The sequence below is a fragment of the Schistocerca cancellata genome, chromosome 3, assembly GCF_023864275.1.
Source record: "Schistocerca cancellata isolate TAMUIC-IGC-003103 chromosome 3, iqSchCanc2.1, whole genome shotgun sequence".
Taxonomy (NCBI): domain Eukaryota; kingdom Metazoa; phylum Arthropoda; class Insecta; order Orthoptera; family Acrididae; genus Schistocerca; species Schistocerca cancellata.
The window spans coordinates 120,312,563-120,338,049 of record NC_064628.1 but is presented as its reverse complement, the minus strand read 5'-3'; the positions used below and the strand labels follow the sequence as shown (position 1 = coordinate 120,338,049).

At 40.3% G+C, this 25,487-nt stretch overlaps 1 protein-coding gene across 4 annotated transcripts in view; it reads left to right on the top strand.

Moving 5' to 3' along the window:
- The window catches only part of LOC126177135 (glycerol-3-phosphate acyltransferase 1, mitochondrial), a 406,498-nt gene that overhangs the window by 150,179 nt on the left and 230,832 nt on the right, over window positions 1-25,487 (top strand). Inside the window, exon 1 of one of the 4 annotated variants that reach the window (XM_049924406.1) lies at window positions 12,402-12,514. The exons of the other annotated variants lie outside the window; for them this stretch is intronic. The gene's annotated coding sequence lies outside the window, so the exon portion shown is untranslated. Of the gene's footprint in view, window positions 1-12,401; window positions 12,515-25,487 lie in introns of those variants that run through there. 4 annotated transcript variants of the gene reach the window in all.

Here is a 25,487-nt window from a genome sequence, read left to right as displayed (position 1 = left end):
CCAAGGTGTGTGTGTGTGTGTGTGTGTGTGTGTGTGTGTGTGTGTGTGTGTGTGTGTGTCTGTGTGTGTTTCAAATGGAAACGATCTGTATTGTGTTTGCCAGAATTGTTCCAATGATTAGAGTTATTAATGCACCATACATTTATTTCAGTATTGCTGGGCTGAAAATAAAATTTAAAAAACAATCAACTTTTATTGTGTCGACCTAACGTATGAGCTTGTTAGTGATATAAAATAAAAATTTGTAATTTGTTCTTAATAGTTCTTTTAAAAATTCTCTTTTGAGTTAGTTTACCCCAACTTTACCCTAAAGCTTGTATGTCTAGGGAAAATCGCCGTTCAAACAGCCGAATTGTAGATGCTGCTTCTTGATATCAATGGGGAGCTCATAGAGTAGCAACGTGTCTACATGCTTTTTAGTTTGATTACGATTTGACAACAAGATCACCTGTGAACTCACAGTGCAATAATATAGCAGTTCTCCACAAGCTGATGCTGTGTTGTTGTTGTGGTCTTCAGTCCTGAGACTGGTTTGATGCAGCTCTCCATGCTACTCTATCCTGTGCAAGTTTCTTCATCTCCCAGTACCTACTGCAACCTACATCCTTCTGAATCTGCTTAGTGTATTCATCTCTTGGTCTCCCCCTACGATTTTTACCCTCCACGCTGCTCTCCAATACTAAATTGGTGATCCCTTGATGCCTCAGAACATGTCCTACCAACCGATCCCTTCTTCTAGTCAAGTTGTGCCACAAACTTCTCTTCTCCCCAATCCTATTCAATACTTCCTCATTAGTTATGTGATCTACCCATCTAATCTTCAGCATTCTTCTGTAGCACCACATTTCGAAAGCTTCTATTCTCTTCTTGTCCAAACTATTTACCGTCCATGTTTCACTTCCATACATGGCTACACTCCATACAAATACTTTCAGAAATGACTTCTTGACACTTAAATCTATACTCGATGTTAACAAATTTCTCTTCTTCAGAAACGCTTTCCTTGCCATTGCCAGTCTACATTTTATATCCTCTCTACTTCGACCATCATCAGTTATTTTGCTCCCCAAATAGCAAAACTCCTTTACTACTTTAAGTGTCTCATTTCCTAATCTAATACCCTCAACATCACCCGACTTAATTCGACTACATTCCATTATCCTCGTTTTGCTTTTGTTGATGTTCATCTTATATCCTCCTTTCAAGACACATACCATTCCGTTCAACTGCTCTTCCAAGTCCTTTGCTGTCTCTGACAGAATTACAATGTCATCGGCGAACCTCAAAGTTTTTATTTCTTCTCCATGGATTTTAATACCTACTCCGAATTTTTCTTTTGTTTCCTTCACTGCTTGCTCAATATACAGATTGAATAACATCGGGGATATGCTACAACCCTGTCTTACTCCCTTTCCAACCACTGCTTCTCTTTCATGTCCCTCGACTCTTATAACTGCCATCTGGTTTCTGTACAAATTGTAAATATCCTTTCGCTCCCTGTATTTTACCCCTGCCACCTTTAGAATTTGAAAGAGAGTATACCAGTCAACGTTGTCAAAAGCCTTCTCCAAGTCTACAAATGCTAGAAACGTAGGTTTGCCTTTCCTTAATCTTTCTTCTAAGATAAGTCGTAAGGTCAGTATTGCCTCACGTGTTCCCATTTTTCTACGGAATCCAAACTGATCTTCCCCGAGGTCGGCTTCTACTAGTTTTTCCATTCGCCTGTAAAGAATTCGTGTTAGTATTTTGCAGCTGTGGCTTATTAAACTGATCGTTCGGTAATTTTGGGATTGGAATTATTATATTCTTCCTGAAGTCTGAGGGTACCTCGCCTGTTTCATACATCTTGCTCACCAGATGGTAGAGTTTTGTCAGGACTGGCTCTCCCAAGGCCGTCAGTAGTTCCAATAGAATGTTGTCTACTCCGAGTGCCTTGTTTCGACTCAGGTCTTTCAGTGCTCTGTCAAACTCTTCACGCAGTATCGTATCTCCCATTTCATCTTCATCTACATCCTCTTCCATTTCCATAATATTGTCCTCAAGTACATCACCCTTGTATATACCCACTATATACTCCTTCCACCTTTCTGATTTCCCTTCTTTGCTTAGAACTGGGTTTCCATCTGAGCTCTTGATGTTCATGCAAGCGGTTCTCTTATCTCCAAAGGTCTCTTTAATTTTCCTGCAGGCAGTATCTATCGGACCTCTAGTGAGATAAGCCTCTACATCCTTACATTTGTCCTCTAGTCGTGCCTGCTTAGCCATTTTGCACTTCCTGTCGATCTCATTTTTGAGACGTTTGTATTCCTTTCTGCCTGCTTCATTTACTGCATTTTTATATTTTCTCCTTTCATCAATTAAATTCAATATTTCTTCTGTTACCCAAGGATTTCTACTAGCCCTCGTCTTTTTACCTACTTGATCCTCTGCTGCTTTCACTACTTCATCCCTCAAAGCTACCCATTCTTCTTCTACTGTATTTCTTTTCCTCATTCCTGTCAATTGTTCCCTTATGCTCTCCTTGAAACTCTGTACAACCTCTGGTTCTTTCAGTTTATCCAGGTCCCATCTCCTTAAATTCCCACCTTTTTGCAGTTTCTTCAGTTTTAATCTACAGGTCATAACCAATAGATTGTGGTCAGAGTCCACATCTGCCCCTGAAAATGTTTTACAATTTAAAACCTGGTTCCTAAATATCTGTCTTACCATTATATAATCTATCTGATACCTTTTAGTATCTCCAGGGTTCTTCCATGTATACAACCTTCTATCGTGATTCTTAAACCAAGTGTTAGCTATGATTAAGTTGTGCTCTGTGCAAAATTCTACCAGGCGGCTTCCTCTTTCATTTCTTAGCCCCAATCCATATTCACCTACTACGTTTCCTTCTCTCCCTTTTCCTACACTCGAATTCCAGTCACCCATGACTATTAAATTTTCGTCTCCCTTCACTATCTGAATAATTTCTTTTGTTTCATTATACATTTCTTCAATTTCTTCGTCATCTGCAGAGCTAGTTGGCATATAAACTTGTACTACTGTAGTAGGTGTGGGCTTCGTATCTATCTTGGCCACAATAATGCGTTCACTATACTGTTTGTAGTAGCTTACCCGCATTCCTATTTTCCTATTCATTATTAAACCTACTCCTGCATTACCCCTATTTGACTTTGTATTTATAACCCTGTATTCGCCTGACCAGAAGTCTTGTTCCTCCTGCCACCGAACTTCACTAATTCCCACTATATCTAACTTTAACCTATCCATTTCCCTTTTTAAATTTTCTAACCTACCTGCCCGATTAAGTGATCTGACATTCCACGCTCCGATCCGTAGAACGCCAGTTTTATTTCTCCTGATAACGACGTCCTCCTGAGTAGTCCCCGCCCAGAGATCCGAATGGGGGACTATTTTATCTCCGGAATATTTTACCCAAGAGGACGCCATCATCATTTAATCATACAGTAAAGCTGCATGCCCTCGGGAAAAAATTACGGCCGTAGTTTCCCCTTGCTTTCAGCCGTTCGCAGTACCAGCACAGCAAGGCCGTTTTGGTTATTGTTACAAGGCCAGATCAGTCAATCATCCAGACTGTTGCCCTTGCAACTACTGAAAAGGCTTCTGCCCCTCTGCAGGAACCACACGTTTGTCTGGCCTCTCAACAGATACCCCTCCGTTGTGGTTGTACCTACGGTACGGCTATCTGTATCGCTGAGGCACGCAAGCCTCCCCACCAACGACAAGGTCCATGCAACTTTTGTGAATAGACAGACTACACTTCACTCATGGAGCTTTGGGTTAAAAGGCAACGTGAAAGACAAGTAAACTTGATATAAGTCTGATTTAGTGGACTGCGACGAAATTTAACCACTACATGTATGTATATTTTTTTTTACTACAAGCCTCTAAGTGGCCTATTATGTAGCGATCTCGCACGCATCTTATTTGAACTGCGCAATAAAGTAAATTGCAGGGCCCCCTTACAGTTAAGATGCAAACTTAAACACCAGAAACAGCTACTATGTAGCACACACTACGTGTGGCGTGCACATCAAGTTTTTCTTCTTAAGGTATGGGAAACTTATGAAGTGAAGTAAATATCATTCCTTGTAAGTCATGAAAAGGAAATTCAACTGCAGAAGCCTTCAGGGTAAGTTGTCAGAATTGCTGTCACGTATTGACCGTAACAACGCGTACTTAATGTTTGGAAAATTCAGCTTGTTGAAAGCAGAAAAAAATACCGCTGAACTATTAAACTCGGAATGGAATATATACCTAAAGTATAAGAAAACAACCAATAGTGTTCGCGTATTTATTGCCGTAAATAATATCGTAATGAACAGTGTTGTACATTGTAGACAAACAAGAGCTGAACTAAGACATAACAAGAATGAGGGCAGCATCTTAGATGAATTTAAAAGCAAGTCATACCTCCTGAGTTGTCAGAAACTTTAAAACGTTTTGGCCCTATGAAAGATGAGTCAGTGGAACAAACTCGTCTGTCCAAATGCTAGTTGACTATGATGGCACCGAAGCGGAAGGTGATAAAATGTGAAAATAAGCCGAAAGACTTAAGTTTCGCCTTCCGAAATTGCTTTACTGACGAAGATCATAGGCAATTCCTAGGTCAGATCGTCGCACAGATGCGAAAATAGCAGGCAATGAAAATTAGATCACATTTTAAACACCGCTCAGATCACACGTTAGTGTAAAAGCCACAGGACCAGTTACGTTCTAAAAATTTGCTTATCGTTTCCAGGTATAAGAAAGTTCACAATACGGGCGTGCTGAACTACAGCCGTACAGCCAGACTCTGATTTCTTGTAGAGTTACAGAACGCTAGCGACTTTCCTCGGCATTACATGGGTAACACTATAGTATCTACGGCCGAAAGAATTATCTGGCGAAGCGTAATTTTGTTTGCGAGGGGTTGCGCAGAGCTATGATTAAAGTTCGGAGGATAACATTGGATAACTGAATATCATCCTTCACTTTCATACACCGCTGCCCGACGAAAAAAGTGAAGCACGTACAAGGGGAGGAAGAAACGAAATAAGCTTCACAGTTTGGGAGTGTAAGTCATGTTATTTTAGTGATTACAAAATCGAGTCCAGTTTACAAAGAACTTGGCAGTATGACGTTGCACACGCTCTAGGCTGGAAGCTTGCACTGATGCCGCTGGTAAGGATGTCATAAAGGCGTTGTATTCTCTCCTGGGACAAGCTGGCCCACAACTGTTGAAACTGGCCCATTATGTCCTGGATACTGGCACTGGGCCTGAGTTGATTTGTCACAGAGAGTTGGAACCCTCATTTACCTCACTTATATGCTCTCCAATAGTGTGTACATGTACGAAGTTTCAATGACATCTGACCATATCTTCTAGGCGCTACACTACTTTTTGTTAAACAGTATAACTTAAACTAATTAAGACATTCCCTTTCACACGCCTTAAACATTAACACAATACCCAGAAAATATGTTCTTATCAGCTTAATATGTGATACGTCCCGCATTGCAGCTCGTTTACGAGTTCAGCGGTAGCTTGTGACGGCTTCCTGCCTGGTAGCGGCAACTCGCGCCAGCATGGCGTTGTAGTTGGGCAGTTACAGAATTCCAAGGAGTTCTTCCATTCGCTGCTAGATGACAATGGCATCTCTTTCACAGGACCATGAGACTTAAATTCATAATAGTTCAGACAGTTCTCAACAAATATTTATAAATTACATGTACAAACGATTATATATACAAACCTTTCTCGTGAATCATTCTATCTGTTTGTGAAAAGCGTATCTTAGTTCCTGAAATTAGCTCGGAAATACACACAGAGATAGCACCGAGGGACTTCAGTTTATATATGTATGGATAGATAAATAGATAGAACAGTATTGTGGTCGCATATGACTTTTCGGGTCACTAAACAACTTCAGTGTTGCAGGATTCCCCAAGCGCAGTCGTGTGAAACACAGCTAGCATTGTTCGTTCAGGAGACGGCAAGAAGCGAAGCTCAGGTTTGCAACATATTTCTTGACTTCCAGAAAGCAATCGATACAGTTGCGCATTGTAGTCTAGTAAACAAAAGACGCAGATATGGGGTAAATAAGCAGACCGAAGGGCTCCCAACAAGTGAAAGAGGGAGTAAACGCAGAGACTTTAATGTTACCAGGGCCTGTTCAAAGCTCGGCTGTTGACATAAATAAACGTTATGCATTGCAGATAAAAATAAGAAAATATCCGGAGTTTAACTGAGCGTTCGGCGACCAGTTACTAGAATTAGTTACCTCCTTAAAGTATTCACGACTGTGTGTCCGGAGTGAGATGATCGAACATGTAACCGTGGAAAGGCGGATAGCAGTCTCAGGTTTATTCTAAGAATGTGAAGTTCACACACAGAAGAGGTCGCTTACAAAATCGTCCACCAACTAGTACTTCAGTTTTATTTTCGGCCATAATGGCTATGTTTGTGAACCGTGACTGTTTGGCACAATTATTTATTTGTTACTTCTGCTACCAGTCACATTTTAATTTGTTTTATGTTAAATCTAACATAATACAACGCGTGTCGAACATGTTCTGTCCATCACCAGGTGTTTGTACATACACACGAACAGAGAAATGTTCCTCAAAAATAAATTGTCTTAAACTAAATTAACCTATAACTTTTTGTCCATTGTTCGTTACTGTAGAGGCTGGCGTGGCAGTTGGGGGGAGGGTCTCAGTTGATGACCAGAAATCGGTCAGTGATATCTTCTGCTGGTTTTTCTTGTTGTTGGTTATGTATAACATCACAGTCTGTATAGGATGCAGATAGTTTTGCAGCAAGTTTTGCATCAGTTATGTGCTGCGAAAATCGTGTGAAAGGCTTTTCTATGACAGTAGATCACTTACGATTTTATCGCCTTGTAGCTTCACTTGCATCATTGATGTTACGGCGGAGCTGTTGAGTAACGTTACACCATTGCACTTCGTATTTTGTCACTGTTTTCCAACGTAATTCACTGCACAAAATGTTTCGACATACATGTAAACATTATGCACTTAATACAACAAGGCGGACTTGTAGCATGTGAGTCAATAACGATTATCGAGATTTTGTATCGATATTCTTGGTACTGACAGATTTGTAGTCGGTTATTTACATTGACACATCTTGAGTCAATTGAATTAGAACTGGCTTAAGACTGTTGAAGAATTTTGAGTTTTTGAATTCAGTTATCTTATTAAGAATGTTATCTCCATGTTTTGTATTATGGATAAAAATTGTTCCTCGGTGTGCGGCCTTTACGAAGATGAGCTAACGAGAGAGAGAGAGAGAGAGAGAGAGAGAGAGAGAGAGAGAGAGAGAGAGAGAGAGAGACGTAAAGAAGAGCTGCACGTATCGTCACAATTTTGTTCAGTCAGTGTGGGAGTGTCACAGAGATGCTCAACAAAGTACTATTAGAGACTCTAATAGCCGGCCGTTGTGACCGAGCGGTTCTAGGCGCTTCAGTCCGGAATCGCGCTGCTGTTGCGGTCGCAGGTTTGAATCCTGCCTCGGGCATGGATGTGTGTGATGTCCTTAGGTTAGTTGGGTTTAAGTAGTTCTAAGTCCAGGGGACTGATGACCTCAGATGTTAAGTCCCATAGTGCTCAGAAACATTTGAACCATTTTTTGACTCTACTAGAAATGCGTTGTGCATTGTGAAGACCTTTACAAAGCAAATTCCGAGAGCCCACGTTCCAAAACGAATCACCTCCAACACATTTCTGGCGTAATAATCGCTTCGTTAAAATTGGCCCATACAGAGGCCTACCGATAGTCTTTCTCCCTGCGACCGAAATGCTACTGGTATCTGATGTTACTTTTCATACGGAAAGAAGGTGGCACTACTGAATACTGATGCAAACTAAATTACAGGAAATACGCTATCAAATAACCAGCCATAGAACTTCTTTATTTTCCTGCACATTATTAGTTCGCTGTCGAGGATAAAAGTTATTTGATGCTGAGTATATCGGTGTGGCGAATTACTACAGTTGAGGAAATGGACGTATTTCCTTTCACGATCTGTGTCTCACTGATAAATGCGGTGTTTACCTGTAAACCAGGGCTGAATAATTTGGTAGAACTCTTCATATGCACATCAGCTTCCGCTGCCGAATGGTCAGCGTGTATGACTGCCATACGGAGGACCCGCGTTCCATTCCCGGTACAGCCAGGCACTTTTCCTTGATGGGAGAACTAGAATGGGGTGCACTTGGCCTCGTGATGCCAGTTGAGAAGCTACTTGTCCGAGTAGTGGGTTGCCGCTGCTCGAGGTCGGGGATGGCGGTTGTCGCTGAAACAACCGTTTTCCGTTTCCGTTATATCGTGCTTTTTTTCGACACCGGTTTAACTAGACTGTTAAAACCGCTCAAAATAACTGATTTCCAGTATTTTATTCCTATTATTTCCTACAATAAACGTAGAAGTGGAACAACGATTGAAAATTTTTGACTCCCTCAGTTTCAAGATAGTTAGAATCAAAATACAGGGTGTTTCAAAAAGGACTGTACAACTTTAAAAATTCATATAAATTTATTGAAAGAAGATATAGAGCTGGGTTTAGTGTTACTTTGTAGGGGAACACGTCAAGTTTTTTTGTTTTTCTTTGGCTTAAACTAAAGATGTTGTATGTGGCTTCCGTTGGTTAACCTGCACACATGCCATCGAAGTCAATTTCTTCCCAAACTCACTGTAGCATTGCATGTGTAACTAACTCAGTGGCGGGGTAAATTCTTGCTCTAAGGTCATGTAGAGAAGCGAGCATAGGAGGAACAAACACGATATCCTTGATGAATCCCCACACACAAAAATCGAGTGGTGTCAGGTCTGGGGAACGTGGAGGCCATGTAATTGGCGCATCACGGCCAATCCATTGACCTGGAAGGCGATCGCTAAGAAAATCCTGGACGTCAGCCAGGTAGTGGGTTGGTGCACCATCTTGCATTAAATAAACAAATCGTTCTTGGTCATCGTCATCAATGTGTGGTATCAAAAATTGTTGTAACGTTGTCTCACTTGCTCAACGACGTCGTCAGGTGTGCTTAGACTACCTGATGATTTCCCAAGTCTTACCGAGCACCCTGTTTCTACAAAACATTTATGCCACTCATAAATTGTTGGCCTACTAGGAGGATCTTTAGCGTACTTGGTGCCGAAATTACGCTGAACTATTGTCTCCGACTTCGATTCTTCAAACCAAAACAAAGCTTGCACGCTCGGGTCCAGTGAAGCCAGGCATCGTTAACGCAACTGCCGCTAGTGCACCTTAAGGTGCGATTAGGCATTAGCGAACTATGCGACACAGAACATGATGTCATTTCCCTACAAATTGACACTACAATCACCTCTGTAGGTAGTATGAAATAATTTATAAGAATTTGCTTGGTTGTAGAGTCCTTTGTAAATTAAATATGCAAATAAAAGAAAACTTAGGCCGTCTATCGTTCACTGCTTTTCAAGAAAAGTTATAAGTGTTTGACTACTACAAAAAATGATTCAAATGGCTCTGAGTCCCCTAGAACTTAGAACTACTTAAACCTAACTAACCTAATGACTTCACACACATCCATGCCCGAGGCAGGATTCGAACCTGCGACCGTAGCAGCAGTGCGGTTCCGGACTGAAGCGCTTAGAACCGCTCGGCCACAGCGGCCGGCGCAGGATATCTCCCTAAGTTGATAGAAGTTAATGGATTACTTTTGAGAATTGATCAATTATTCATTTCGATTAATGCGTTCGAAAAGTCGCAACTGTCGCCTTTTCAGTTTTTTTTTGTAATTTACAGAAATTTTTTTTTCCGAAAATGCCAATCTAGATTAGTTTTTTTCTGTTTATTAATACTATGTAGTACTATATTTTATGTGAAGGAGAGCTTTACTTTTAAGTTGGACAGGATTTATTTTTAAAAAACCTCTTTTTAACTCTCAAGGGTAATGTATGTCTTCACTGAAGTTGTTTCTTGTTAATTTCTTTGTTACAATGTTTATTTATATTTTCTTTGTTGCAGCTATTTCTTTTCACTTTCATTGTGCAGATATTTCTTACGCTTTGTTGTAGTTTCTTGTCAGTTTTTTTGTCGTGGTTGTTCTTTGCAAGTTTCTGTATTGTAGTCGTTCAGTGATAATTTGTTTACAGAGGAGGCTTCTAAGAAAACTGAGACCATCCAGGGAGTTCGGTGTTTTCGTGAGGAATTTGCCAGGTGATACAGTTGCAGTGTGTTTTGTGAAAAGGACTGCTTGAAATGTCTTCTGACTGGGCCCACAGGAGAGTGAAGTATGCCTATTTGCATATCCATAAAAGAGTGACATAAAAGAAAAAAAAAAAAAACCAGACTGCTTAGGTTGGGAATAAGTGTTCTCATTTGAAGACTCTGTCCCAAAGTGAAGATGTTTCCAGTGACGACTTTTTGTGTTCTAAATATTTTGACAATAACAACGATGATCTGAACAAGGTGAAGCCTCCCATGGTGCAGACGATGCAGATTTTGCATCAGTAGAGGAAGAATTAAATAACCCAAATCATCAACTACAGAGGTAGGTGTTAGTCCTGTTAAGAAATCGTGGTCAGTGAAGTAGAATCATAAGCTCTATGCATCAAGAAAGAGCAGAGAAATTACTAAAGCTATGGATGAATACACTACAGCAAAACTGACCACACTCTTCAAAGTAGAAATTCCATCTTCAGAAGAAAATGAACCAAAGCACTCTTGCACCTCCTGCCAGGAATTTTTCACAAATATGAATTCAGCTGTTGAATATTTTGCATCCTTCAGTCAAGAGGTGCATGCTTTAACTATTATTCCAGAGATGTTTTCAAAGAAAACAATTTTGAACCACGCTCCATCTATCAAAGTACATGGTAGACAAATCAAGAAATGTGAGGTCTGTAAAAGGAGTCTTTGGAAGACCAGAACCTTGTTACGGTCATCCTGTAGGAGCAGCTCAAGTTCACATAGTGCTGTCATTTTATCTGGAAGAGAAATGGGGCTGTCCTCAGAATGCTAACAAAAAAGACACTATCATTGTAACAGCTGAAGGTCAAAAAGTTGTGAAAGTGAAGAGGTACATGCCTCGCAGTATTAAAGAAACTTGCAATTTTAAAGAGCATACTATACAGCTTCACATATTGGAAGATCAAAATGTTATGCACTACAACTTAAGTGGGTAGTCCCACACCCACCTAGAGATGTCTGCTTACGTGTTTACTGCGCTAATTTTGAACTTTGTGTGGTAACTTTTACTGGAACAAGTGACAAATGACAACTTGCTTGGGCGTGTGAAATCATTAGTAGTCTGTGGCGTAAAGCGGGAACACAAAAACTTGCATTTAGTGAGCATCGTTCTTAGCGACTAAATAATTCAGCAGGACTCGTCACTCGTGATAGAATTGATGCTGAGAGGACAGGTCGTCAGTCGTGCGTGGATAACTGAAACGGTGAAAATATTGTCCGTGAAAGACAAAGTTCGAGGTTCTGGCCCTGGTCCGGCACACTATTTTAATCTGCAAGGAAAATTCTGCTGCAGAATGGTCCATTCGTTTAATAAATGCATCGTATAGTAAGAGCTAGTGTGTTAAGGAAATACTCAACAAATTCTAGTTACTTTCTAAGAGAAGTGAGTTACATATTAGACCTCTTCCTGCACAAAAAATTCAGCGTTCGCGAGTGGAACATTGAAGGGGGGAATGATAGTGGTAACAGAAATACTCTCCGCCACACTACAAAAGGTGGTATGCGAAGTATAGGCATTTTTGTAGAGGTTTCGGAAAATAATACAGCCTGCTGAAAGGCAGATATTTCAGTGTAGCTCGTGAGCGTAGGTGGTCATGATCTTGGAGTTAGTTTCGGTAGCAGCTCTTGTGGACAAAACATTGCAAATTAATATGTGTGCGTCCTAGATGAAGTGTAACCTGCTTCAGCGCCATCCGAAAGGAAAGAAATAATAAAAGCAAACATGTTGCAAATCGTCCAGTCTTGATCTGAATCAAGCGATCGCATTATAGAGAACACATTTGTCCTCTTATCGCAAAACATATTTGTTCGAGGCACCTGTGCTGTTTCACACTTACAACCTTTAATTTGAGTCGGAAGTATTTCAGAGCTTCGTGTTTGTTCTGCAAATTATGCCATACCCACAATTTTCGGAAGCGATTAATGTTACCCATGACGTGCTGAGCACAAGTAACCAAGCAAGATCTCATCGCATTAATTCGAGCTCATTCAGAGAAGTTTCTTCCCATCGCACTTGCAGCTTCTTTGTGCTGTTGGCAGTACTGGTATGGCACAAATCTCACACTCGCCAACTACGCAGTTGCCGCGTCACGGTCTTTTATGACATCTGCTTACAGTATGTCGAGCGTCACATTGTTCGCGGCACAGCTGTCGGTTAAGTTTCTGTAACTTGGTTCCTGCACGTTATAGAGCTGGAGCTGTTGTGATAGAAGAGGCATGTAATGACACATTTTTCTTGTTTACTTACTCTGCCGAACCAAGTAAGTAACGATCCACGCAAATGGGAATCTCTAGAGGTGCAGGTTTTACATTAAGATTTGTTTGATACTGACTGTCATTCAGAGACTGTAATGAACAGACGCATCACAGACGCCTGCTGCCAGACTTCCTTCCGTACTGCAGTCATGCTTTGTTTTAAGAGTGTTCGTGTGATAATGTCCTTATTTTTTATTGTAGTCCATTTGTTAATATGCGAAGGGTAGCCTGTCCATGGGTTCGCAGAACCGCAGCATTCGTCGAAGTACTGTCAAATCCTTGGATGACCAACGAAATGAACGCGAAGCAGGTTATTCCGTTACCCATATCTTCTGAAGAGCACGATACTTAAATATTTGCTCATTTCGTTGATCCATGAAGGGAAAAATCATCTTCCCGGGAATGCATTCATCTTTAAATTTGGTAATGAGGTTGAAAAAATTCTTGTCCATACGAAACTGCACATACGGGCTGTAACCTGAGTTACAATCGCTTGGGTTACGGCTTCCTGGGCGGCCGCGAAGCCTTGAGTGATTGGACTTCATTAATGCGTGCTTCTTACGCGTGAAAGGGGATTCTCGAGGGAACAGAGTTTGATAAATAATGAGAGTCTTGGGTTTCCGTAACTTGAGATATGCGAGATAGCGGCATATAAATATTGCATAATGAGAGACAAGATAGCTGTAGAACTGCATATCACCATGATTCAAGGCCAGATGTTTCTTGAGGAATCTAAGAATCCTACAGTATCTACAGAAATCACCTTAAAATATCGTTAGAAGTTACCGCTTTATTACCCCTTTAGTTATAACTGGTCATTATCCGGAGAACTGGCCAGTAGCTGGAAAGCTTATTGATATAGTGCGTACTTTTCTCGGATGCCGCCAGAGGTCACAATGTGTTCAGAGGTGGTAGGCGCGATAGCGTCATTAACCACTGGGGTGAAACACGGTTTTCGTTTCTAAATATTAATTTTGAATTTACATAGTCATTGACCAAATAATAAAAATGTTAAAGTCTAATTGTAAAATATTTTCAAATGAGGTCCGAGAATTACCTAAGACCCTTGATTATGGCAGTCATAACTTTGCTATTTGAGAAGTTATGATTTCGTGGAATACATGGCTGAGCACATTGTTTTAAAACACGTATGCAAACAGGTACAATAGATTGTACATGTAAGCCCCAAACAGACCAGCACACTATGAATGGTGAGACATTGCAGAGTGCTTTCCATGAAGTGCGATCCTGCCGTTCTAATCTTCAATGTCTTCGTTGTAACCCTAAGGTTCCTTCCCCTCCTTTGTGTTCTGGTTTTCGTTTAATGTTCTGCCGTTTTATTTGGACAGGAGACAGAATTAGTACTTTCTAAGATCTACAGTTATTGATGTCAGTTGCAGGTTTTAATCCTGTCTCGGGCATGGACGTGTGTGATGTCCTTAGGTTAGTTAGGTTTAAGTAGTTCTAAGTTCTAGGGGACTGATGACCTCAGAAGTTAAGTCCCATAGTGCTCAGAGCCATTTGAACCATTTATTGATGTCAGCCGAACAATGAAGCACCGACAAGAAAGATTTAATGTTGTTGTTATGAAAATTATTAACTTAGCTATACAAATTGGTTTGATTTAATCTTGGAACGAACACACACAGTTTCGTGCTGTAAAAATGTAACATCTTCGTCTAAGGTGTAGTACTGACCGGAAGTACCATCCAAGGTACAATATTTTATACATACTTTTTGACTGAAACTTGAACTGTAAGATCAATATTTAACCATAATGATACGAGGGCAGTTCAATAAGTAATGCAACACATTTTTTTCTGAAACAGGGGTTGTTTTATTCAGCATTGAAATACACCAGGTTATTCCCCAATCTTTTAGCTACACAACACTATTTTTCACCGTAATCTCCATTCAATGCTACGGCCTTACGCCACCTTGAAATGAGGGCCTGTATGCCTGCACGGTACCATTCCACTGGTCGATGTCGGAGCCAACGTCGTACTGCATCAATAACGTCTTTATCATCCGCGTAGTGCCTCCCACGAATTGCGTCCTTCATTGGGCCAAACATGTGGAAATCCGACGGTGCGAGATCGGGGCTGTAGGGTGCATGAGGAAGAACAGTCCACTGAAGTTTTGTGAGCTCCTCTCGGGTGCGAAGACTTGTGTGAGGCCTTGCGTTGTCATGAAGAAGGAGAAGTTCGTTCAGATTTTTGTGCCTACGAACACGCTGAAGTCGTTTCTTCAATTTCTGAAGAGTAGCACAATAAACTTCAGAGTTGATCGTTTGACCATGGGGAAGGACATCAAACAGAATAACCCCTTCAGCGTCCCAGAAGACTGTAACCATGACTTTACCAGCTGAGGGTATGGCTTTAAACTTTTTCTTGGTAGAGGAGTGGGTGTGGCGCCACTCCATTGATTGCCGTTTTGTTTCAGGTTCGAAGTGATGAACCCATGTTTCATCGCCTGTAACAATCTTTGACAAGAAATTGTCACCCTCAGCCACATGACGAGCAAGCAATTCCGCACAGATGGTTCTCCTTTGCTCTTTATGGTGTTCGGTTAGACAACGAGGGACCCAGCGGGAACAAACCTTTGAATATCCCATCTGGTGAACAATTGTGACAGCACTACCAACAGAGATGTCAAGTTGAGCACTGAGTTGTTTGATGGTGATCCGTCGATCATCTCGAACGAGTGTGTTCGCACGCGCCGCCATTGCAGGAGTCACAGCTGTGCACGGCCGGCCCGCACGCGGGAGATCACAGTCTTGCTTGACCTCTCGGCGATGATGACACACGCTTTGCCCAACGACTCACCGTGCTTTTGTCCACTGCCAGATCACCGTAGACATTCTGCAAGCGCCTATGAATATCTGAGATGCCCTTGTTTTCCGCCAAAAGAAACTCGATCACTGCCCGTTGTTTGCAACGCACATCCGTTACAGACGCCATTTTAACAGCTCCGTACAGCGCTGCCACCTGTCGGAAGTCAATGAAACTATACGAGACGAAGCGGGAATGTTTGAAAATATTCCACAAGAAATTTCCGGTTTTTTCAACCAAAATTGGCCGAGAAAAAAAATGTGTTGCATTACTTATTGAACTGCCCTCGTAAATGTCAACATTATTTTAAAATTTTCATTCAATGGTACCCAGAATACATTTTAGGTGTAATAACCAAAAAAATGGTTCAAACGGCTCTGAGCACTATGGGACTTAACTGCTGAGGTCATCAGTCCCCTAGAACTTAGAACTATTTAAACGTAACTAACCTAAGGACATCGCACACATCCATGCCCGAGGCAGGATTCGAACCTGCGTCGGTACAGCGCGCGGTTCCAGACCGTAGCGCCTAGAACCGCTCGGCCACTCCGGCCGGCTGTAATAATCCTTTAGATAAAAAAGTATTGAATGTACACTTAATTTCAATCAGTGAAAATATTATCAGCAGTCTTACATTACATTTAATTCAAATGGTTCTGAGCGCTATGGGACTTAACTTCTGAGGTCATCAGTCCCCTAGAACTTAGAACTACTTAAACCTAACTAACCTAAGGACATCACAAACATCCATGCCCGAGGCAGAATTCGAACCTGCGACCGTAGAGGTCGCGCGGTTCCAGACTGTAGCCGCGCGGTTCCAGACAGTAGCGCCTAGAACCGCTCGGTCACTCCGGCCGGCTAACATTTAGTGACTTGTCGAGGCGTCGGTCTCGGTATCGGTGGTTGGGAACGAAATAGCAGTAATGTGACTAAATTTGGACTCGGCACTGTGCATTCTGTTTCAGTGACCGTAGCCTTGATATATATAGACCAGAATTCGTATCCTGTTTGATAACCTGAGCAAAGTAATGTAATCCCGATCTAATCTTATGAAGTAATCAGTGCTTGGAAGTGAAAATCAGCTAAACAATTTCCACTTAATCAGAAAGAGATAATGACAGGAGTGAAGCCATGGAACGATCCGTGAGACGTGTTGGGATATGTCAGTCTGTAACAGAATTTTCGCGAAAGGGAGGGTTTAAGGTTCGAGTTCCGGCCCACCGTACCATTTGATTCCGCCAGGAAGTTTAAAAACAACGGACATTCGGCTGTAGCGTCAAATATTCGTTACCGGTCACTTTTACAACTTGTACTTTTCAGGCGCGGTTAACGTAGTTCCCATTTGTTCACCGTATTAACGTTGAATAATTAATGTTCACGACACAACCATTCACAATTCAAATCATCTTCTATAAATGCAGCCCCAGGCGGTGTTACATAATATGCCCACTTAGTTCGCTGACACGGCAGGAGACGCCTGAACCATAAACTAATCGCAAACCATTTATCGTAAGTACACGACAGTGCCGAAAAGTGAAATGCGTGCGAGAATCCTATAAAAGTACTAGCAAGAAAAATCCACTGTCGCCCAAGACAAAAGAGGGCAGACCGAAGATAATATGATTGTGCCAATGACATAATAGTCTTACAACTGATTAAATTCCTTGTTAGCAGTCCGTTCCAGTTCTATTTATACAACTTTTCACGAATAGAACCTTTAAGTGGAAAAGAAAATTGTTTCCACTTGCTAGCTATTTCTATACTACAGATGGATTCTTTGGTAGACATTATTTGCCAGTTTAAACTAGTAAGTGGCCAGGACCCTGTGTTTTACTAAATGTCTACCACGATTGCTCAGTTTCCACTAATGAGATCATAACATGTATTTTGAATATGAACTACAGTAATATACACGTTTTTCTATAGTTTTCACTACATTTGAATCTCGCTTAATTTCAGTAACTTGTGATAACGTCTAAGGGACATTAAATCGTCCTCCCGTTCTTTGCTACGTTTCTTCTTCTTTATTGGTTCAAATGGTTCTGAGCACTATGGGACTCAACTGCTGAGGTCATTAGTCCCCTAGAACTTAGAACTAGTTAAACCTAACTAACCTAAGGACATCACAAACATCCATGCCCGAGGGAGGATTCGAACCTGCGACCGTAGCGGTCTTGCGGTTCCAGACTGCAGCGCCTTTAACCGCACGGCCACTTCGGCCGGCCTTCTTTATTGGCAGAGAGGAGAATTATTGGTTTGCTTAGTACACAAGATACGGCAGAAATAATACCACGCATATAAGTAAACAGCTAAGGGTCTCTTTATCAGTCACTTAAACAGCAAAAAATGCTGTTGGCCACTTTGACGAGCACTGTTGATACTCTGTAGTAATATAACCATTTTGACAAGTTGTGAGTCTGTTTCCCTGGTTTTATCCCAAATTATTTTTCTTGTTATTTCTTCTAGGGATCCCCAAGATCTAGACTATACACGCGTGTCACTCTTGAAGTATGAAGCAATACGGGAAGAGATAAACACTATTCGTCTGCCATGACCTGCCAAGTCAGGGACACACAGCGTGAACAGCGTTTAATCTATCAGTAATGGCCACCACTTGAGCTACGTCATTGAATAAATCACATCAGATATTTTTGGTACAAATAATTCATTGATTTCTGTTGTGCTTCTTAATATTTGTGTGATTTAACGTTTATGATATTTAGGTTGAGTCAGTACAAATGTTGTTCATGGGGTATTACATGCAGCTCTGTGTCACCTGAAATCGTCCATTGTCCAACATTGCGAACAGAATCCATTGTTCTGTGAAGTATTAATTTACGTGCCCACTGAATGATGAATGACCTCGTTTGATCACATTAATGTTCCGCAGTATTCATTCCCTGGAATATTTATTGATGAATAATCAGAATTACTACCGATGAATTATTACTGCTGAAGTGCACGAGTCTATGAAGTCGTCGTCATGTATATCAGCATTTTTCTTTTTGTAATTATAATTAACCCAACTCTTTCTCTTTGACACTGAGCATTACAAATAAAAACGAAATTGAAGATGTTTTCAGAAAAACAACAGAAAATCTTGCATATTCTTAACAGTGATACCCTACGTAAGCAGTGTAAAAATAGGCGCCGTACTTTCCTCCTTTTTCCAGTCAAATATCCCTTTTTTACGTAAAACTCATGGACTTAAGAGTGAACCGAATTTGATCCGATGAAAAGTAAATTAAACTAGGAATATATTTCGTATGGACACCAACAGCAATGTTGCCATTGTAGACAGTGAAACTCGCCGTTAGGAATATCATATTAAGACTGTCATCGGGCGGCACCACTATGATATCCTGTGTACACAGCAGCAATAAATATAAGAAATAAAGTACAAGATGACTGCTCACTTTCTCGCAATTTCCATTTAGTGCAGCAAGGGTAAAAAATGGAACCTTTTCCCTAATTAATCAGTTGGTCTCAAATTTTAAGATAAAATTTCTGCATATTGTTAAATATAACTACAGAGTTACAAATCGATCTATGTAACAGTTTTTGAGGAATTATTATTTTGTTTTATTTTGAAGTTTTTTTTTCAAATCTTCTTCATACAGTAAATTTACTTCATGTGCTTGAAAAACTTAAAACTGTATTTATTTAATAATACAAAAAGTTTTATTTAAGCTCCTTTCGCTGTCTTTTACAGTGACCTTAAAATTAATTTTCAAAGTTCTGAATCTTTTTATTGAAAAATATTATTTATTCGTCGTCAATATTTGCTTTTCTAATTTTTTTCAGAATTATACTTAGGACTGTTAGCGCTGATAGAGTTTCCTCAAAAAATTTCATCCAATTTAGTGAATATTTACTATGAAAACGTTATATTTAAACGATCAGTTTCACAAATTAGAGATAAATGCAGTCAGAGTTACACAATCATTCCCCAGTCCTTCAATCGAAATGCACACCTTCTCCTTTTTTCAAATTTTAGGCCCCGTTTGGCCTTTTGCTTCCGTCTTCGCTCAACTCGAACTTTGCTTCTTCGCGTCCTTTATGCTGACAATGGAGTGTCTCTGTTGTTGTTGTTGTTGTTACTGTCAAATAGCACCCATGGTTGAACTGTGAAACAACTTGTGTCACAGCAAGTTCTACTTCTCTTTTGGATACGAGTGCATCATCGTTTGGGCACTTCGGTGATTAGGATTTGCAGACACTTACTTGCATTTTGAGTCTTTCCAGCAGTGCGTCTGTAGCGAATTGTATCAGATGCCAGTCTGTGATGAAGAGATAACATTCTAACAACAGGTGATTTCGGAACAGTATGGATAGCACTTTTATGTGATTCTGCATTTTCTCTTTCGGCAACGGCACGGTTAAAGAAACACAAAGAATTCTCACCTTTTGCACGCTTCATATGTTGCCTTTTCTCACCAATGGTCATGCAATAGTATAGTAATAATGAGTCTGCTTTACAACTGTTTCTTCTCTCAAACTTCCTTGTGCTTTTCCACCGAGAGTCTCGTTTTGTGCCTGACTTTCCTTCACCATATTTTTCAATCCTGTCCTGAGTTGTTTTGCAATGTGGTTCACACACTCATCCTTCACAATTTCTGTGTTCCCATATACATTCATTTGAACTAATTATATTTGTTTCTACGTTTCTCCTTCGAGTTTCACATTATCCTTTCGTATTACCATAGTGCATATACGTATGAACATATTTAAGAATTTTCTTTACTTAAGTTCATTGTTTTCTTACCAGACTATCCCCGTAACTATAAATCGTACTTAACAGTTGAAAATCTTAACCGAATGTAATCTGAGACTGAGCCAAGGACATTAATCAATAAGGCTACTAACACAAGAACTTAATCCAGCTTTCAGTTTATAATGTCTCGTAGAATGTGTCTGTCACTGAGTGGAGATGACAACATATCAACGCACGTTAAACACGTCTAACCATGACAGAAATTCCACATTATAACAATAGAGACTATCCCTGTAAACTAAATTATAGTGAATCTGTTTTATGATTTTTATCGTCAACAAAATGTTTACCGAGTTGTTAGCTTGACTTCTAGTGTGAATCGGGAACAAGCCGAATAAGTTCTGTTTCGCCAAATTAAAGCTACTGTGATATTTAGTGTTCTAATAAATGCCCAGATGCAGTCATACGAACACATCGCTTATCCATACGCTGTAAATTGATTTCCATAATGTCATTTCGAGATAATCGTGAAAATGATCTACGGAACGGGTAGTTGATGACTCTTTTGATATTTCCTGTTTGTCCCTTTCACATTCCAACCAGACGTCAAGACAACCTTTTTTAATCCTATAAACAGAAATTTGACTAACCTTCATCTTGTCTATTTTACATTTCTCTTCCGTATTAGCATCCTTTTATTGCCAGTTGAATCTATTTTTGTGACAGCGACACAAATCAAAAGCGACAAAACTAGTTGTGTGTAGTTCCAGGTATAAATTTTGTGCGTCTCAAAAATGTAGCTTGGGAGGAGGGACAGGGGCCACAGTTTGTTGATGTCTCTGCCACCTCTTCAGCAAACAAATATATTTTGACATCATGCTCATTTGTAACTTATCACAAAGACCAACTATTTTAATAATAACTAAACACAAAAGTAAACACGGACTAGACCTTAGGCGTCTTCCGACTGGCCGACTGTTGCTTACACCAGGGGGCGATCTGTTATCGTGGGATGTGTGATCAGCATGTCGCCAATCCCTCTTGTCATTAGTCTTTAGATGAATACTGGTGATACCGCTTCTTTTTTACTCAAGTAGCTCCTCGTTTGGCCTCACGAAGCTGTATAGACTCCATTCCAGACCTCCTTAGCTCAGAAAAATTGGAGAAGACACTTTGTAATGGTACTTGAATTACACAACCATTACGGCATCTCACCTGAACCTCTCGATACCAGAAAGATTCTACTGTATTTCTACAAAGTAGTTGACATATTTCTGAGACAACATTCAGATTTGATTTCATTTGTGATACATCGATATGTTTATATTGCAATGATATTATTCTTATGTGTATTCTTTCTTTTGTCACTATGATCTTTGACGTACTTGTAACTCTGATTTTTGGGCGCGTAAGCGATTATTAGTTAGTTGTTACCTTGTTAGAGAGTCGGACCTTGGAAAGGTCAAGTGCTGGACGTCATGTTGGAAAGACGCATAACGTAGTCAGCTTATAAAATGTGAACTTGAACGGTGACTGTGAGGAAGATGTTTTCAAGTATGTTTTGTATTGTGAAGTGATGTTTTGTGTTTACGTGATATTGCAATTAAAAGGAAGTGTAACTTAAATTCGGAGTGCTGATTGCTTTTTTTACATCACCATTGCCCAGCAAAAGTGTAGTCTTCAAGGATGGTTTGTGAAGCGCATCTACATAACTTTTGAATATAGCAGAATAAAATCTAGGCCTTTTTGCATCCGAGCTTGGAATCACAACCACCTAGATTTTCAACGATTGAGCCATGATAATACGAGACCAGCGTGGGAAACACAAAAAGATGAGTGCCTAGTTTTTTCATTATTACATTAAATGACTATTAACTGTGCTCTAATGACACTTGCCACATAATATGACTGAAAATTCAGTATTTAGCAACGTGAGCAACACGACAATCGTTATTAAAATTTTGACCTTTGTTGTGGTAGGGTTGTTGGAACTCGGAATCGAACCCGAGTCTTTCTGCAGCGAAAGTAATGACGCTAGCCTTTTTTCAAAATAATTATTCATGCTTTAATAATTTTGTAGCTGCCAACAGCCTTGCCGCAGTGGTAACACCGTTTCCCGTCAGGTCACTGAAGTTAATCGCTGTCGGGCTTGGCTAGCATTTGGATGAGTCACCGTCCATGTCTGCCGAGTGCTGTTGGAAAGTGGGGTGTACTGAGCTCTTGTGAAGCGAATTGAGGAGCTACTTGACTGAGAAGTAGCGGCACCGATCACGAAAACTGACAACGGCCAGGAGAGCGGTGTGCTGACTACATGCCCCTCCATACCCGCATCGAGTGCCGCCTAAAAGGGCTGAGGATGACGCGGCTCACAGTCTGTACTCTTTGGCCTCCAGGACCGTTTTAGACTGTGTTTGTTTGTATAGATACAAGACGGAAGCTACTGCGAGTTTCTAATTATGTGGAGACAGAAATCGCACTTTCTAATCCTTCCACACACCTCATCAGCTTTAGAGTCATTGTATATACACATCACTTTACACACTCATTCTTGTTCTTTGACAGGCACGCTTCGAATGGTTGCTTGGTACCTGATTGCAAACTTTAATGACTTCAAACACAAACTTTGAAAAATAGTATTTTTCATCTAATGGAATTTTATTGGAATTTGGTATTATTCTGCTTCGCCTTCTCCTTCAGCAGCCCAAACCGACTTCGTCATAGTCGTTTTTGAGGGTAACCAGATCTCCATGAGCTTCTGAGAACTCTCCTTCCTGTATCACGTTACCAACGTACCAGTGAACAAAAGTCATTTGTCTGCGAAGGCGGTCTTAGTATGTAAAGTGTTCTAATATAATAGTGATGATGATGGTGCACTTACACAGCCTCAGAACACCCAATATGGCTGAAGTCCCAAATATCACTAAAGATTTAAATGTTCAAATGTATGTTAATTCCTAAGGGATCAAACTGCTGAGGTCATAGGTCCCTAGACTTACACACTACTTCAACTAACTTATGCTAAGAACAACACACACGGCCACTCCGTGCGGCTAAAGATTTAAAGAATGATAAGCCCCTGGGGAAGAACAGTCAAGAATCTATACGGCATCTTTCAAAAATTCTCGGAAACAGAAGCTGCACTCGAAGATTGGAAAACAGCATTCATTCACCCAATCCACAAATTTTGATATAAAACTAACCCAAACAACTATAGAGGAATTTCCTTCCTTCCAGTGACTTAATTAAAATTCTTTCAAAAGTGTTACAAAACAGACTGGAAAGCCAAGTGGATTATCAGTTATGAGACTATCTAGGAGGGTTTGTGAAAGGACCTATGTAGAACAAATTTTAAATCTAAAATTTATAATCAGGTACAGAAGAATGGCGGCCAAAAAAATTTATGTAACATTTGTAATCTTCAAAAAGTATCTGATTAGATAGACAAGGATCATTACTCACGATCTTAGAGTTTCGAGCTGACAAACAATTAGTGGAAATAGTGAAAGACACACTCATAAATACAAAATCAGATGTTTAATTGAAACCTCCAACGCTTTTGATATAAAAAATGGAGTAAGACAAGGGAGACGGATTGTCCCCAATGTTGTTCAGCTGTGTGCTATAAAAGGAAATCAGAGAATGGAGAAAAAGATCAGAAGAAGGAATTTAAAAAAAACGTATTTGGGAGAAAGGGGGATACACTGAGAATTGATTTTTTGCCTTTCGCAGACGATTTTGTCATCTTAGCTAAATCTACAGAAGATTCAACATTGCAGGTAAATTTCCTACAGGAGACAACTTCGAGGTCAGTATGCCCATGCAACTTTATGCTCCTCCACACCGTAACACCTACACCAGCAAAACGTTCATCCTCTGGCTACATGAGGGTACGTCCAGCATTGGAGCACTACCAACAGAAAATCTTGTGGCTTTTGTAATAATCTTGAGCATGTAGTTTAGAGCTATGGAACATCATAAATCTTATCTCGGGTTGCAAATAATAATATTATGCGATCTATTCTTATGAACTGTATTATATGGTGGTAATTTTGCTGTACCAACCTTATTGAAGAAATCAAAAACGACAGCAAAAGTCTGGACACTCATCGTCCATGCATAGAGAAACTTTGTTGTGTGTTCGGTTTTCAGTAACTGACGTAACAGGGTAGATGAAATACTTTATACTATGGTCACATCGTACTTGAGGTTGAGTTCAGAATTGCAGAAGCCAGTTTTCAGAGAGGTTTCTGAGAATTCTGCTTCTTCCTACTTACGTCTCACGTAAGATCACTCCGACTAGCGTGCATCTCACGCGAGGTCGCGGCGGCGAGTTAAAGCTATTAGTGCGTTGAAACAGGGTGTAATCATCACGTTTACCGCTCGCCATTCGTGTTGGTTTTGGGAGACAGAAGGTTATACTGGTTATGTGCATCACCCGCTAAAATTTGATAGTGTCTTGATAGGTAGAATCCGGTGAAAGACACCACCACTAGCAACGTCAATAATTTTCATGTTTATTCTTCCTCTTTTATTTTTTTCTTGAGCATTTGTTTTCACAGTGACCAACAATGTTGGCCGGTTACCGATCAATCATTTCGCAGTTCAGCCTCACCAGCGGTTTGACATCCACTGCTGGGTAGTGGCCTCGTCTAGATCTAGATGTTCCCTAAAGTCATATAATCTTTTTGTTTCTTCTTGTCTCTTGGAATCCGACAGAGTACTTCCTTTGTTCATCTGCCATCCATTCGGCTAGATACATGTTCCGTCCATCTCCTTTTTTCCACTTTTCAGTCTGTCCTCTGATCCAATTCTTTGGTTTCATTTCTCTCCTAGTAGTTTTCAACACGAATCTCTCCGTTGCTCGCAGAGGAATCCCCAGTTTTCATATCTTGTTCGCAATAAAAGTCCATGTCTCACTGCCGTAATCAGAACTTCTAACACACGCTTTCCGTTTCAGATACTTTATTTCATTAATTTACAGATCCACTGCCTTGTTCATACTTGCAACACCATTTGTGGTTTGCCTTAGTACTTTTGTTTTACGATGTAGGTCATGAAAACGCGAGTGAAACGAGTAATTGCTTAAGAGTCTTAACTTATTGCTTTATTTTCTCTTACCTATTTTTAAATAAATTGTCATCATCTATATTTCGAATTACCTACCTGGCAGGAGATAGGCATCAGATGCCACAATTAGTATAAAGTAATTGTAAGTTCATTTCTTTTATAGGAAAAACAATTAGCATTTATTTTGGTTCTAAGGTCACACGACTCTCGTATTTCCATAAAAGCCAGTAAACCTAAACGAGGAATAATTGTTTACGCCATCTGCGTTTGAAAAATAATGTTTTTGTTTTAGCTGTGTTTGTATTTTAAATTTTGTGTGTTGCCTCTGAGGCGAAGATGACATTTTACTGGAATAATATGATAATC